Below are 16,319 nucleotides of genomic sequence, written 5' to 3' on the forward strand. Positions count from 1 at the left end.
GAGCAGGAGGCAAGAGGAGAGCCTAAGGAACTTCCTTTCACCTGCTCCGAGCTCCAGTCTGCATCTCACCAGCAGCCACAGGCAACAAGGGCTCGTGCTACCGGTTACTTCCGGCACGTCCATCTACAGCTGGCTGCACGGAGACTTTCAGTTTCTTTGGACAGAGGTATTATCATCCATGGGCCAGAGCACCAGCTGCCTGGAGCCCCCTGCTCAGAGGTTTGAGTTCAACCCTGGATTGGTAGACAGTTGTACCTATCCTCTGAGCTCCTACAGCCCCAGATGTGTTGATATAGGTCCGTCAATCCTGTCTGACTCTTTGTGACCCCATGGACTGTAGCCCGCCAGGCTCCTCTGTCCATGAATTTCTCCAGCAAGAATACTGGAGTGGGTAGCCATTTCCTCCTCCAGGGGATCTTCCCTACTCAGGGACAGAACCTGGGGCTGCAGCATTGCAGGAAGATTCTTTACCATCTGAGCCACCGGGGAACCCACAGCCCCAGAAATCTGAGCTACTTCTGGTCATAATTGCCCCTATTACCTCAAGGATCATGTCTGGTTCTTCCAGCCTCTTAGTATGTGTGTAGCCAATTCCCCTTAATAAATTCCCTGTATTTTAAATACCTGGAGAGGTTTCTGTTTTCCTCAGCAGACCAAGAAACCTGGTCCGGGGTTTCAGTTTGATTGAAAGCCTTTGGTTACTGTTGAAGTCATAGCTTATCTTTCTAAGAAAGCTTAAGATGGACAATATTAACAACTGCAAAATGAATATGTTCAAATATTTAAAGACTTAAAACAAAAAAAGGATCAGAAATGAGGAAAGTCACGGCATTATTAAAAGATCAGGCAGGTTTAGAAAAGAACAAAATAGGACTTGCAGTGGGCTTCCCAGGTGGCTTAGAGATAGAGTCAACCTTTCAATGCAGGCGATGTAGGTTTGATCCCTGGTAGGGAGAACTAAGATCTCACATGCACCTAAGCCCAAGTGCTGAAACGACTGAAGACACAAGAGAGTCCGTGCACCTCAACGTAAAGATCCTTCAAGCACAACCACTATGTGCTGAGACAGAGCCCAGGCAGTCAAATTGAAAAAAAAAAAGAACTACTAAATGTAACTTACCAGGAGAAACTAAAAGAAGCATGGCCTCAGACTTTTACACAGCAAGTATTACTTCAAGATAAAGTGGAACAGTGCTGGTCATGACCACAAGGAAATAAAATGTGATCCTTCATTTTCATGCCCAGCCTAACAATGTAATGTCAAGAATCAGTATTTTTGAACACGTCAGGATGTGGACCAGAGCTCCCATGGTGATTTAGCCCAGCTGTTTGTGATCTCATGGACTGTAGCCCACCAGGCTCCTCTGTCCATGGGATTCTCCAGGCCAGAATACTGGAGTGGGTTGCCATGCCCTTCTCCAGGGGATCTTCCCCACCCAGGGTTTGAACCCTTGTCTCTTACGTTTCCTGCATTGGCAGGCAGGTTCTCTACCACTAGCGCCACCTGGGAAGTCCCTTTTTCTCATAAAACACCCCAAATATTAAGAATCCTTTTTGGCCCCTGATTTTTTTTCACCTATCACTATATGTTGGAGCTCTTTCTGTATGGATACCTAGAGAGCTTTTCATCTTTTATACAGCCACATAGAATTACACTGCTTACATGTACCATAAATCTGCTTCCTTTTGACGGATACTTGAGCTGTTTCTAATCACCTGCCACATCAACGAATGGAACCATTTACAACCTTGTAAAAACTTTATTTGATGTATATCTATATAAAACATACATACACACACACACACACGCATATACATATAGCCAGCTTGTAAGCTAAATCCTCCAAAACAGGATGACCAAATCAAAGGATAAATCCAGTTGTAGTATTACAGATATTGCCAAATTACCCTCTATAAAAGTAGCATGAGTTTGTATACTTACCCGTAATCCATGCATTCCTTTCCCCCATAAAGTGTGTTATCAGACTTTAGGATTTTTGACACTCGGAAACACAGAAATGGTATTTAGTTGTTTGCATTTCTCTTTTTGTCAATGAGGTCAAGCATCCTTGCATAGATTTACAAGCCATTTTAATTTCCTTTTTCAGGGAACTTTGTGTATTTATCTTTTGCCTGTATTTGTAATGGGTTGTTGGTCTTTCTCATACTGATTTTTTTTTTGATTTGGCTGTGCCGGGTATTAATTGGAGCAAGCAAGATCTTTAGTTGTGGCATGCAAACTCTTAGTTGCAGTGAATGGGATCTAGTTCCCTGACCAGGGATCAAACACCGTCCCCTCCATTGGGAGCGTGGAGTCCTAGCAGAAACGATTTCCATAGTTCTTTGCATATTAGAAATCCATACGAGTTGTAAATACATCTCCCCATTTGTTATTTACCTTTTGAGTTTCGCTTAAGGTGTTTTCATTTGCCACACAAGGTTTGTTCTTTAAGAAAAAGAAAACAATATTTTTCTCAACTTGGACACAATCACAAATTTACACCTCATGGTGGAAGTACAGTACAAGCAGCTCTTACTTTCCAGAACCATGTGCACGTAATTCAGTCACTTGACGTCTCATCATCACGCTAATAACATGCCGGAACTTGTATTTCTTACAGTCATTCTCCTAAGAACCACAGCGCAACCGCAGAATAACAGCTTACTATCCCAGAGTCTTCAGACCTCATTCAAGTCTCGCCAATCGCCCCAGTGTTGTCTAGTTGCTAAGTTGTGTCCGAGTCTTTTGCAACCCCATGGGCTGCAGCCTGCCAGGCTCCTCTGTCCATGGGATTCTCCAGGCAAGAATACTGGAGTGGGTTGCCATGCCCTCCTGCAGGGGATCTTTCCCAGCCAGGGACTGAACCCTTGTCTCCTGCCTTGCAGGTGGATTCTCAATCACTGAGCCAGCTGGGACGCAATTGCTCCAATAATACCATTTCTGGCAGGAGAGGGAAGCTCAGAACCCTGCCTTGCTGCTGGTGTCAGCTCTCCCAGCAAAGAACAGCTCTTTGGTGTCTCCTGACCTTGACATTTTTGAAGACTGGAAGCCAGTTATCTCGTGTAATCTCCCTCACTGGGAGTTTGTCTGATGTTTTCCTCCGGATCAAATTCCTCAGCAGCAAAACTGCTGATGTGGTCTGTTCTCATTGCACATCAGGGGCTCCCGATTTCTCCTTCTCTGCGTAGACCTGGTATTTCCTTCACTCCAATGTGGCATCGGACAGTCTTACAAATTGCAAAGTTACTCCTCTTTCTGCCTCTGTGACTAATGAGCACTCTGTAGAGAGATACTTTGAAGCCATTTGCATACCCTACTCCTCTTTCAAGTTTTTAACTTTTTGTTGTTGTTGTTTGCCATGCCTCATGGCTCATGGGCTTTAGTTTCCCTACCAGGGATTGAACCCCTGGCCCCTCAGCAGTGAGAGCGTGGTGTCCTAACCACTGGACCACCAGGGAAATCCCCTTAATTTATTTCTTTCATCAACTCCCCTGTACTTTACCCGGCCCTTCCCTCACCCTTCCACCCCTACCCTTATCACCCAACTGGGGTTTTGACTCCCCAAGCCAGAGGGCCCCCTCTTCTAGCACGTCTCCCACTTAGATCCTCCCACTGGGCTGAGTTGCTCATAGATAACCCTGCTTACTCCACCAAGGCCCCTATGCTGGGCCATTGTCTTCAACCCCACCTTGCCTGCCTCATATAACGGCCTTAGGGCTGTATTGTTCAGGAAGAAAAGGAGAGAGAAGAGGAGGAACATTTGATCCTGTTTCATGCATTTAAATGTATCGGTGCTTTCTTTCACGGCTTCTGGATTTTGAGTCATAGTTCAAAGGTTTTCTCCATATTCAGGTGATAAAGGCTTTGATGCTTTCATATCTTACATTGATACCTTAGATCCATTTGGAGTTTATCCAGAATATTATTTTTTCTCTTCCTCCCTTCTATTGGGTTTGTGGAGTTTCCTTTCTTTCTTTTTGGCAATGCTGAGAGGCACGTGAGATCTTAGTTGCCTGATCAAAGATCAAACCCACTCCCCTGAACCACTGGCCTGCCAGGGAAGTCCCTGTGGGGTTGTCTTTATTCTCCTTTTTTCATACTTATTTTTTATTAGCGTGTAACTGCATGTTTATTTTTTAATCAAAGTTATATATGTACAGGGTAAAGTCACAGAGTGCTGTGTTCTCTTTAAACTTCCACACCTGTTCCTTTGGCAACTGATTCCTGTAGTTAGTGAAAGCAATATGAATCACCGAGGCTGATAAGCTCGGAAATGTCAATGGTTTATGCACCAATTTTCATTTTCCTTTCATATGAAGTCCAGTCATCAGAGTGAAAGAGGGGCAGGAACGCAGGCTCATGGCCGCTGTGCTGTCTTTTTTTAATACATGATTTCATTTATTCAATTTTGGCTGTGCTAGGTCCTCGTTGCTGCTCGGACTTTTCTCTACCTTCGGCGATCGAGGGCTACTCTCTAGTTGCGGTGCTAGGCTTCTCATTGCCACGGCTTCTCTTGCTGCGGAGCACAGGCTCTAGGGCACGCGGACTTTGGTAGTTTCGGCTCCCAGGCTCTAGAGCACATGTTCAATACTTGGGGTGCACAGATTTAGCAGGACAGCAAGGAGATCCAACCAGTCAATCCCAAACGAAATCAACCCTGAATATTCACTGGGAGGACTGATGCCGAAGCTGAAGCTCCAATGCTTTGGCCACATGATGCAAAGAGCCGACTCACTGGAAAAGACCCTGGTGCTGGGAAAGACTGAAGGAAGGAGGAGAAGGGGGCGACAGAGGATGAGATGGTTGGATGGCATCATCAACTCGATGGCCATGAGTTTGAGCAAACTCTGGGAGATAGCAAAGGGCAGGGAAGCCTGGTGTGCTGCAGTCCATGGGGTCGCAAAGAGTCAGACACAACTGAGCAAATGAACAACAACCGACTGGGTTGCTCCGAGGCATGTGGGCTCGTCCCAGATCAAGGATGGAACCCGTGTCTCTTGCATTGGCAGGCGGATTCTTTACCACCAAACAACCAAGGAAGCCCAATTCTGTCGTCTTAACATGTGTCAGCGACACACTGGCATTCGCCAAGAGCACTGGCCAGCAAGTGAACAACAACAAATTCCCGTGGGAATCGCCAGTTTGCAGTTGACAAGTTGGATCCCTGGTCTGGGAAGATTCCACATGCTGTGGAGCAACTAAGTGTGTGCACCACAGGCACTGACCCAGTGCTCTAGAGACTGCGTGTCACAACTACTGAATAAATAAGTCAAACAAAAACGTAGATCACAATGAGATATTTTTAAAATAACTAAAGATATATTAGCTTAACACTCATTACCTGGGAGGAAGTGTTCCCCGAGTTGTATAATTTATCCTTACAGGAAACATCCCTGTAGTGATTAGCTTGTAGTAAAAGCAAAAAACACAAAGGTTAAAGTAAAAGAAACAAGTCCAATATGGAGTCAGATTTGTTCTTTGCTCTTATACTAGGTTCCAAGGACACCCAATAGCCTAGAGAGACTCCGTCAGACAGAGAAGTGAGGCCTGTAGCCAACAGCCCCATGAGTGAGCCTGGAACGGACTCCTCCAGCCCCACTGAGCCTTCAGATGACTGCGGTTTGACTGAAACCTCATAAGAAAGCCTGAGTCAGAACCACCCAGCTGAAGCTGTTCTGAATTCCTGACCCTCAGACACCACATGAGGTAGTAAATGTTTGTTATTTGACATTTTAAAAATAAAGCTCCAATTTTAAGAGGAATTGGGGTGGGGATAATTTGTTACACAGCATAACTGATGCACTGGCACCCACATCCAAACAGCAGGTGGAGAAGAGAGATGGACACACATTTTTACTAAGCAGACCTGAAGTGGAGCAGGGCGCTCTTGCTTCCATTCCATTGGTCAGAAACTAGTCACATGACCGAACCGTCTTGCAAGGAAGGCTGGGAAATGTAGTCTCTCCGTGGGCACTATGCGAGGGGAACACACATTCTTGGTAGTCAGCTGTCCTCAGCCACCAGCATTCCCCTGCCTGGAGGAGTCATCTCCATCATGATCTGGTTCAAACGTCACCCTTCTGGGGAGACCTTTCTCAGTCCATTCGCCCATACCACTCTCAGTAACAACTCTCACTCTACTAGATTCTCACTGAAATGTATAAAATAGGGACTAGGGTTGGGTTTGCCACTAAACACGTCGGATTCACCAGCTATCTTCATCTTCCCCACAACCCTGCTTCCTAAAGTGAGTTTCAGTATCACTTCAGGGATTTTTTTTTTCCAGGCTGCTGATCTCCACCCAGTACTGTAAAGTCTGGAACTTTGATGTCCACACACATGCAGGCAATAAAAATCTATACAATCCCAAGGGTTATAAGATACATCTCTACCTCAGAGATGTTAAAACGTGCCCCTTAGGCCTTCCCTCATGATCCCATGGTTAAAGTTCTGCACTTTCAACGCAGGGGAGTGAGGGCTTGATCCCTGGTTGGGGACCTAACATCCTACATGCCACACAGTGCAATAAAATGAAATAAAAATAAAATATGTCCCTTAGACCAATGAGGTGCAGGGTGTATTGGGTACTCTGTTCAATTCATTTTGCTCTTTTAAGGTATCCAGGCTAGTTGGCGGCTGCTTTAACCATGCCAGACAGGGCTGTAAATTAGAGCATCATTATTTTGAAATATCCAGCAGGAGAAAGTTCAACTGAGGTTAAAATCCATTTGCCTTATCAAATGGAGGTGGTATGGGCTAATGGATTGAGAAAGATCTCCCCAAAGAATTGTCTACATTACTCTTGTCAGTGAAAGAAAAGGGAAAGCTGTTAGGTTAATTTTTAAACCTTTCATGCAGACATATAACATAAACACATAGCACACGAATAAAACTGAAATGTTTGGTTGCTGGACCAAATTACTATTAGTTGGGTGCCTTAAAATGAAAAGAAATTATTCTCTCACAGTTCTGGAAGCCAGAGGTCCAACATGAGAGTCACCAGGTCAGAATCAAGGTGTAGGGACTTCCCTGGCTGTCTAGTGATTAAGACTCCATGTTTCCACTGCAGAGGGCATGGGTTTGATCCCTGGTCAGGGAAGTAAAAGCCTACTTGCTGTGGCCAAATATAAATAAGTAAATAAAACTGAAAAAAAAAAAAAAAAGGAAATCAAAGTGTGGGCAGGGCTTTGATCCCTCCAGAGGCTCTTAAGGGAGAATCTGTTCTTCTTTATCTCCTCCAGTTTTCAATAATTATGAGCAATCCTTGGCTTGGGGCCACATGACTCCAATGCTCAAAGCCAGCATCTTCAAATCTCTCTCTGCTCCATCTTTACATCACGTTCTCTTCCGTGTGTGTCAAATATGCCTCTGCTTCTCTTGTAAAAGGATACACCTGATTGCATTTAGGACTTGCCTGTTGCCCAGGGCTTCCCAGGTGGTTCAGTGGTTAAGAATCGCCTTGCAATGCAATGCAAACATTGGTTCTATCCCTGGTGTGGGAAGATCCCACCTGCCATGGAGCAGCTAACCCGTGTGCCACAACTACGGAGCCCACTTTTTAGAGCTTGCAAGCCGGAACTACTGAGCCTATGCACTGCCGCTACCGAGGCCCTTGCACCCAGAGCTTATGCTCTGCAACACCTGCTTGCCGCAACTAGAGAAAGCGACGTGCAACAACGAAGATCCATCCCAGCCAAAATATAAAATAAATACATCTTTAAAAAAACAAAAAGAATCTTCCCAGATAATCACCTATCTTAAGGCCTAATTTAATCAGATTTGCAATAATCTTTTTTTTGTTCTTGTTATATAAGGTAAATTGGCTGGTTCCAGGGCTTAGACTTGAATCCCACTTAGGACATGTTTCAGCCTACCATGTACTGTTTAAGAAATAAGTATGAAACAAACTCTTTAGCCACCACCACCCAGGTTAAGCAATAGAACATTTTCTCCCCCAATTTCTGGCTGTGGAGTCTTCATGAGAAAATGTCAGACAAACTGAAGCTGAAGGTCATTCCACAACATACTCCACCAATATCCTCCCAAACTGTCAAGGTCATGGAAAGACAAGAGAAAACAGAAAGCTCACAAATTGAAGAAAACTAAGGACATAGGATGACTATATGCAATGTGGCATTCTGGATGGATCTCAGAACAGAAAAAGGACAATTGTGGGAAAATTGATGACATTCAAATAAAGCCTGCATTTCGTTAATTCTTAGTTTTGACAAATACACCATAGTTATTAAGATGTTTACATTAAGAGAAGCTGGGTTGAAGGGTATAGGAACTCTGTATTAGCTCTGCAAATTCTCTTTGTAAATACGAAGTTATTCCAAATCAAAAAGTTGACCTGTGAAAAAAAAAAAAGAAAGAAAAAAATCAGCACCCCAGCAAGGAAAGACAAAATAAAAAAACAAAATACACCCTCCCAAAAAGACTTCCTAAACTAAACTAAATTGGAAATAAAAGCTGAAAACACTAAGTTCATTGGTTGATGGACACTTGAATTGTTTCCATATCTTCAGTTCAGTTCAGTCGCTCAGTTGTGTCTGACTCTTTGCGACCCCATGGACTGCAGCATGCCAGGCTTCTCTGTCCATCACCAACTCCCTGAGCTTGCTCAAATTCATGTTTTTTGAGTTGGTGATGCCATTCCAAGTATCTCATCCTCTGTCTTCCATATCTTGGCTATTGTAAAAAAAAAAAAAAAATGCTGCTATGTACATCAGGGTGAATGTATCTTTTCCACTTAGTGAGGCTTTGTGTGTGTGTGTGTGTGGTGGTGGGGGGGTATACCCAGGAGTGGAACCTCGAGTAGTTCTATTTGTAATTTTTGACAAACCTCAATACTTTTTTCCACCGTGACTTCAACCTCCCATATTACTTTAAATCCTCTCTAGATCACTTATAATACCTAATTCAATGCAAATGCAGTGTAAACAGTTATGATTATCACGTAAATACTGTGTTAATAGCTGCCAGCACGCAGCAAGTTGAAGTTTTCAATGAGCCAACTAACACAACGCAGCATGAAAAAAAAAATCTCATAAAAGAATGTTGAGCTGAGGAAGTCCTATTTTATTTCCCTTTCTCCCCCCATATGTGGCTGGTAGGGGTGTGAATTAACACTTCGGCAAATCCTGATGGTCTGATCTCCGACAGGCACCCTGATCCAATCACTTCTGGCTCCTCCCGCAGTTACCACCCTGGTCCTGCAGTCACCGCAGTCGCCATAGTCCCCCGCCTGGACTCTTCACCGTCTTCCTCAAGGGACGCTCCCCGCTACCGCCCTCACCGCCCTCTGGCGATTCCTGCACACGGCCGCCAGAGGGCGCCTGTTCCCATTTACTGACGGACAAGGCCTGGCTCTGGCCTCAACCTCGCTGTTGTTCAGTCGCTCAGTCGTGTCCGACTCTGTGCGACCCTATAGACTGCGGCACACCAGGCTCCCCCGTCCCTGGGATTCTCCAGGCAAGAACACTGGAGTGGGTTGCCATTTCCTTCTCCAATGCACGAAAGTGGAAAGTGAAAATGAAGACGCTCAGTCGTATCCGATTCTTAGCGACCCCATGGACTGCAGCCTACCAGGCTCCTCCGTCCGTGGGATTTTCCAGGCAAGAGTACTGGAGTGGGTCGCCATTGCCTTCTCCCCAAAATGCTTACTAATATATAAACATATATGACAACTATTGGAATATTCATTGGAAGGACTGATGCTGAAGCTGAAACTCCAATACTTTGGGCACCTGATGTGAAAAGCTGACTCATTTGAAAAGACCCTGATGCTGGGAAAGATTGAAGGCGGAAGGAGAAGGGGACGACAGAGGATGAGATGGTTGGATGGAATGACCGACTCCATGGACATGAGTTTGAGTAAGCTTCCCGGGAGTTGGCGATGGACAGGGAGGCCTGGCATTGTGCAGTCCGTGGGGTCTCAGAGTCAGACAGGACTGAGCGACTGAACTGAACAGCTATTGAGCCTGTGCTCCAGAGTCCAGTAGCTGCAGCTACTGAAGCCAGTGTGGCCCTAGAACTTGTGCTCCGAAACAAGAGAAGCCGCAGCAATGAGAAGCTGGCGCTGGGGAACTAGAGAGTAGCCCCTACTTGCTGCAGCTTGAGAAAACCCCACGTGCAGCAGCAAAGACTCAGCACAGACAAAATAAATAAATGAATAAAAAAAATTTTTTTTCAAGAACTGCTTGTTGCTAATTAAGGATTCATCATTACATAACACATTCAATACCACCGTCCAGGACAGAACGCTGGGTGTAGGAACCAGAGGACCCCTATTCCAGCATCCTTGTTGCCTCGCTAACTAGCAGCACTTCCCCGTTTTTATGTAACATGACGTGCCCGTGCCTGCTCAGTCATGTTTGACTCTTTGTGACTCCGTGGACTGCAGCCCGCCAGGCTCCTCTGTCCTTGGGGATTCTCCGGGCAGGAATGCTGGAGTGGATTGCCATTTCCTTCTCCAGGTGTGCCCATCTTTATTTTGGACTGTCTTTCTGTCAAGTTGTGGGAGCCCTGCTGGGGACAGGGGGCTTATAGGAGTCTTGGTAGATTCTGAATCTAGACCTTACCAGTTATATGATTTGCAAATACTTTCCCCATTCTGTGGGTTTTTTCATTCTCTTGATAGCGTCCTTTGATGCACAAAATCTCTAATTTTGATGAAGTCAGTTTTCCTGTTTTCTTCTTCTGTTGCCTGTGCTTTTGGTGTCCTGAGAACTCATCATCAAGTCAAGTCATAATGATTTAGCCCAGTATTTCCTTCTAAGAGTTTTCTAGTTTTAGTCCTTACATTTAGGACTTTGATGGTTTAAAGTTTGTATATGGTATGATGTAAAGGGTACAACTTCAGACTTTTGCAAGGGGGTAGCTGCCTGTTCCAGCACCGTTTATTGAAGAGACAGCTCTTTCTGCCATTGAATGGACTTGGCTCTCTCATCAAAAATCAACTGGCCATTGATGGATAGGCTTATTTCTGGACTCTGCATCTACTCTTGTTTTATGGCAGCACCATATTGTTCTGATTACTGTGGCTTTGTAAGTCAGCTTTGAAATCGAGACGTGTGAATCCTCCAACCGTGTTCATTTCCAAGACTGTTTTGGTATGTGGGGTCCCTTGTGATTCCCTATGAGGTTTAGAGTCATGTCTTCCATTCTGCAAGTAAGGACTGGGCTTTTGTTTCATCTTATTTGGTATTTTGATAGAGATTACATTGGGTCCTTAGATTGCGTTATTGCTTTGGGGACTTTCTTTTTTTCTCATGCCATCCAGCACGTGGGATGTTAATTCCTTGACCAGGGATGGAACCTTCATCCCTGCATTGGAAGCAAGGAGTCTTAATCACTGGGCTACCAGGGAAGGCTCAGTGTTGCCATCTTAATAATACTGCCTTCCAATCCATGAATTCAGGACATATCCCCATTATGTGGCGCAAAGGTAAAGAAACTGCCTGCCAATGCAGCAGATGCAAGGGATGCTGGTTCAATCCCTGGGTTGGGAAGATACCCTGGAGTAGGAAATAACAATGCACTCCAGTATACTTGCTTGGAAAATTCCATTGACAGAGGAGTCTGGGAGGCTATAGTGCATTCACAATAGGTTTTTAGTGTGGTTCTTTAGCTGTTGTTGTTTGGGAAATCTTAACCAGAGACTTCCCACCAGGGGCATCCCCTTTAGCATTTTCTATGTATAAGATCATGTTATCTGCAAATAAAGATAACCTAACAACTTTGCAGCTTAACTGCCTTTCATTTTTTTCTAGCTTAACTGCTCTGAATAGAACTTCGGCTACATTTTTGAGTGAAAGATGCAAAGGCAGCGTCATTTCTTGTCCTGATCTTAGAAGGAAGACTTTCAGTCTTTCACCATTTAGTAAGACGTTTGCTGACAGTCCGTCTTATATACCCAAGCCAGTGTTTCTTTTTTGTTGTTGCTGTTAATTTTATTAGAGTTGATTTATAATGTTGTGTGAATTTCTGCTGTACAGAACAGTGATTTGGTTACACACATATATACATTCTTTTCATATTCTTTTGCATTGTGGTTTATTACAGGATCGTGAGTATAGTTCTCTGTGCCATACAGTAAGGCCTTGTCTATCCATCATATGTATAATAGCTCACCCCAAACTCTTAATCCTTCCGTTCCCATCCCAAACCACTGTTTCCTACACATCTCCGAAAAAGAGCCTTCCCAAACAGTGTCCCTCCAGATGTTTGTAAATTTTTATAATGCAATAAAATTGTTTTTAACCAATCACATTGGAAACTGCTGAAATTTTGTTTGGACTTTCTCTGCTCTTCCTTCCACCTCTGAGACTTTATCCCACCATTGCCGCCAGATGGCGCCAGAGGCACTTCCTGCGGCGCCTAAGGCCGGATCTCTCAGTGATGGTTACTTTAGCTGAGATTTACTTTCAAAACAGTTTTTCTTTTCCTCAGTTTAATCTTATTCTTCATTATTTTGTCTTGTTTATTTATTTATATCACGATTTTTCCATATTAATGGATATTCCTACATAGAACATAAGTGATGTTTATAAGTTTCTCTGATCTTTTCATCCCTTAGAACTAGAGTTTAGCATTCACAGTTAGACTAAATCTGATTTTTTGAATTCATTGTTTGTTTTTAAGAAGCCAATGAAAATATTTGTATACAAAAGCATGATTGTTGAACATGATTAGTGAAACGGGTATTTACAGCTGCAGACGTTCAAACTTACAAAGTGTTTTATTTTTTCTTTTTGGCCACACCATACATGTAGGATCTTATCCCCCCAGCCGGGATGGAATCTGCGCCCGCTGCAGTGGAAGCATGGACTCTTAACCACTGGACCACCAGGGAAGTTCAAAATGGTTTTATTATATATTAATCCAAGGAGTTTTGGTGAACTTTTCAGAATTCTGAATAAACTAAATGAAAATTCCCATTTTGCTCTCTCCACTTAGTGTATATTTTTTATTTTGTAATGAAGAACATCCTTAAGCATGAAGACGACATAATATTTTGAAAACACACACACAATTTTTTAAGCCATTAAGATCTACAGTCCCCGAAACATTGTTTATGTTGTTGGTCAGTCACCAAGTCGTGTCCGATTCTGCAACCCCATGGACTGTGGCAGCCAGGTTTCCCTGAACCTTACCGTCTCCCGGGATTTGCCCAAGTTCTTGTCCTTTGCATCAGTGATGCCATCCAACCATCTTATCCTCTGTGACCCTCTTCTTCTTCTGCCCTCAATCTTTCCCAGCATCAGGGTCTTTTCCAAGGAGGAGGAGCCTGGCGGGCTACAGTCCATTGGATTTCAAAAGAGCTAGACACAACTTAGTGGCTAAACAACAATGACATGGCCTTAATAGGTAGGTACTATGATCTTCATTTTTGAAATGAGAAAACTGAGGCTCAGAGAGGTGCACTCACTTCCCCAACATCACACAGCTTTGTTGTTGTAGCTGTTTAGTCCCTAAGTCATATCTGACGACTTTTTTTGCGACCACATGGACTGTAGCCCACCAGGCTCTTCTCTCCGAGGATTCTCCAGGCAAGAATATTGGAGTTTGGTTGCCATTTCCTACTCCAGGTGATCTTCCTGACGCAGGAATCAAACCCAAGTCTCATGTTTGGCAGGCTTATCACTGAGCCATCCAGGAAGCCCATCACACAGCTATTAGAGAATTTTTTTAAGTTGATTTTTAATTAGGCAAAGTATGAAGGGTATCTGAAATGTGAATGTGTGTACTCTAATAATTCTCATTTGCAACCTGAGTGTCTTACCCACTGTGAAAAGTGATCAAATGAAGCAATAATGCCAAGTAAGCCTACTGGAATCTTCCTACAGAATGTCTGTCTCAGACAGAAAAGGCTCTGAAAATGTCTACGAATGCAAAACAAGAAACAAAGTTCTTTTCTGTGATAAACTGCAACAGGATCAGATTTGTTGTTTATTTTGTTATTTAACCAATGGTCACATCAGCTTGCCACAGTCAGGCATTGTCCGTGGACAGCATTTCTCAAACTTTTTGGACCTGAGGCCACTTTACACTTTTAAAAATCACTGAGAACCATTAAGAGTTTCAGTTCATATGGGTTACATCTATTAATATTTATAGAATTAGACATTATGACAGAAGGCGAACAAAATATTCATTCATTTAAAGATAACAATCCTTAGCCGATGGCATGTCAAACATATATCTCTGCTTAATCTCAGATGCTACTATCTCAAGCGACTTTCAGTGAGTGAGTCGAGAAACTTCCCAGGTGGCACTAGCGGTAGAGTGGTAAATGTGAAAGTGAGAGTCGCTCAGTCGCGTCCGACTCTTCGCGACCCCGTGGACTAGTCCATGGGATTCTCCAGGCCAGAATACTGGAGTGGGTAGCCTATCCCTTCTCCAGGGGATCTTCCTGATCCAGGAATCGAACCGGGGTCTCCTGCATTGCAGACGGATTCTTTACCAACTGAGCCAGCAGGGAAGCAAAGGTATCAGTGGTAAAGGACTCGCCTGCCACTGCAGCAGACGCAAGGGACACAGGTTTGATCCCTGATTGGGAAGATCCCCTGGAGAAGGAAATGGCAATCAGTCAGACACAGGCGTGTGCACACACACACACAGCTGTGGTCCAGGGGTTAATACTCTGCCCTTGCACTGCAAGGGGCTTCTGCCTTGTCTCCTAATAATGGCTAAAGAAGACTAACAAAACATGCGCATGCGTGCTGTTACTCGGTCGTGTCCGACTCACTGCGACCCCATGGACCGTACCCGCCAGGCTCCTCTGTCCATGGGATTCTCCAGGCAAGAATCCTGGAGTGGCCATGCCCTCCTCCAGGGCATCTTCCTGACCCCGGGATTGAACCCAGGGCTCTTATGTCTCCTGCACTGGCACGTGGGTTCTTTGCCAGCAGGGCCACCGGGGAAGCCCTGGAAATGTTGCCTGCACCTCGATAAACAAAGGATATGGCAGCCACCACGTCAGCATGTCACAGTCCCCCCGACAGTGAGACCTGAGGGAACTCAGGGTAGAAACAGAATGCCTGCCACCAGTCAGCTGCTACAGCCGCTCTTCTCCCCAACGATGCACCCAGAGACCAAAGATGGACAAGAATAAGACACTGATCCTAGATAGCTAAGGAGCATAGCAAACGAATGATTTCAGGGAGCAGACTCTTGCATCTTACCATACACAGAAAAGGGCTAAATTCCTTAACTTGAGGGATTTGGTTTTCTTTGACAGTCATCTCTGTTTTTGGCTTCCCAGGTGGGTCGTCTCAGTAGGAAAGAACCCGCCTGCCAGTGCAGGAGAGGCAGGAGACTTGGGTTCGATCCCTGGGTCAGGAAGATCCCCTGGAGAAGGAAGTGGCAACCCACTCCAGTATTTTTGCCTGGGAAATCCCATGGACCGAGGAGCCTGGCTGGCTACAGTCTATGGGGTCACAGAGAGTTGGACATGACTGAGCATACACATAAACTGTTTTTTAACTTTTATTTTTATTTATTTATTTGACTGTGCTGGGTCTTAGTTGTGGCACACAGGATTTTCAATCTTCATTGTGGCATGCAGGATCTAGTTCTCTGATCAGGGATGCAATCCAGGGCCCCCACACTGAGATCGCCGAGTCTTAGCCACTGGACCACCATATTTCACAGTAATCTCCTGATGTTTTGACTACCTAGTTTTCATTGCAAAAACTCCTATATATCCTGGCTCCCCCACTCTTTGCTTCTTTGAAGCATCTCTCATTATATGAGATGCCATGTCTTTGGCTTAAGTCCTCAGTTTTGTCCACCAAATAAAGCATAATTCGGAGTTTTTTTTTTTTTTTTTTTTTTTAAGCGACAGCTACTTACCCTTTCTTCATCATTCCCACAGGATTCAAATCTAAGATAAAAATCTGGCCTAGGTCTTCATTTGGGACCTGGCAACTAGAATCAGGAATTCTTCCTGATGTGATCAGCCCTGGCCAACAGAAGATCCAGGGAAGCAAAGAAGTTTTTGACTGTAAGTCTCTCTCTCTCTCTCACACACACACACACACACACACACACACACACACAAAACAATTACAAATAACAAAAGATAAACCATCTGACAAAAGTGACTTAAATGGCTTTTTGTTCTGACTTTTTTTTTTTTTTTTAACAAAACAATCCAGAAATCAGAGGCTTCCCAGTTGGAGGAGCCAGGATCTCTCTTTGTGCTCTGTTATATTCAGAGTAGGCCTGACACTCTTGGCCATGGAATGGCTGCAGTAGCTCCAGGCATCACACTTGTAACTAAGCCAAAACAGAGGAAAGAAAAGCAGACGTA

Source organism: Capra hircus, chromosome 18 (genome assembly GCF_001704415.2).
Source record: "Capra hircus breed San Clemente chromosome 18, ASM170441v1, whole genome shotgun sequence".
In the NCBI taxonomy this organism is placed as follows: Eukaryota; Metazoa; Chordata; class Mammalia; order Artiodactyla; family Bovidae; genus Capra; species Capra hircus.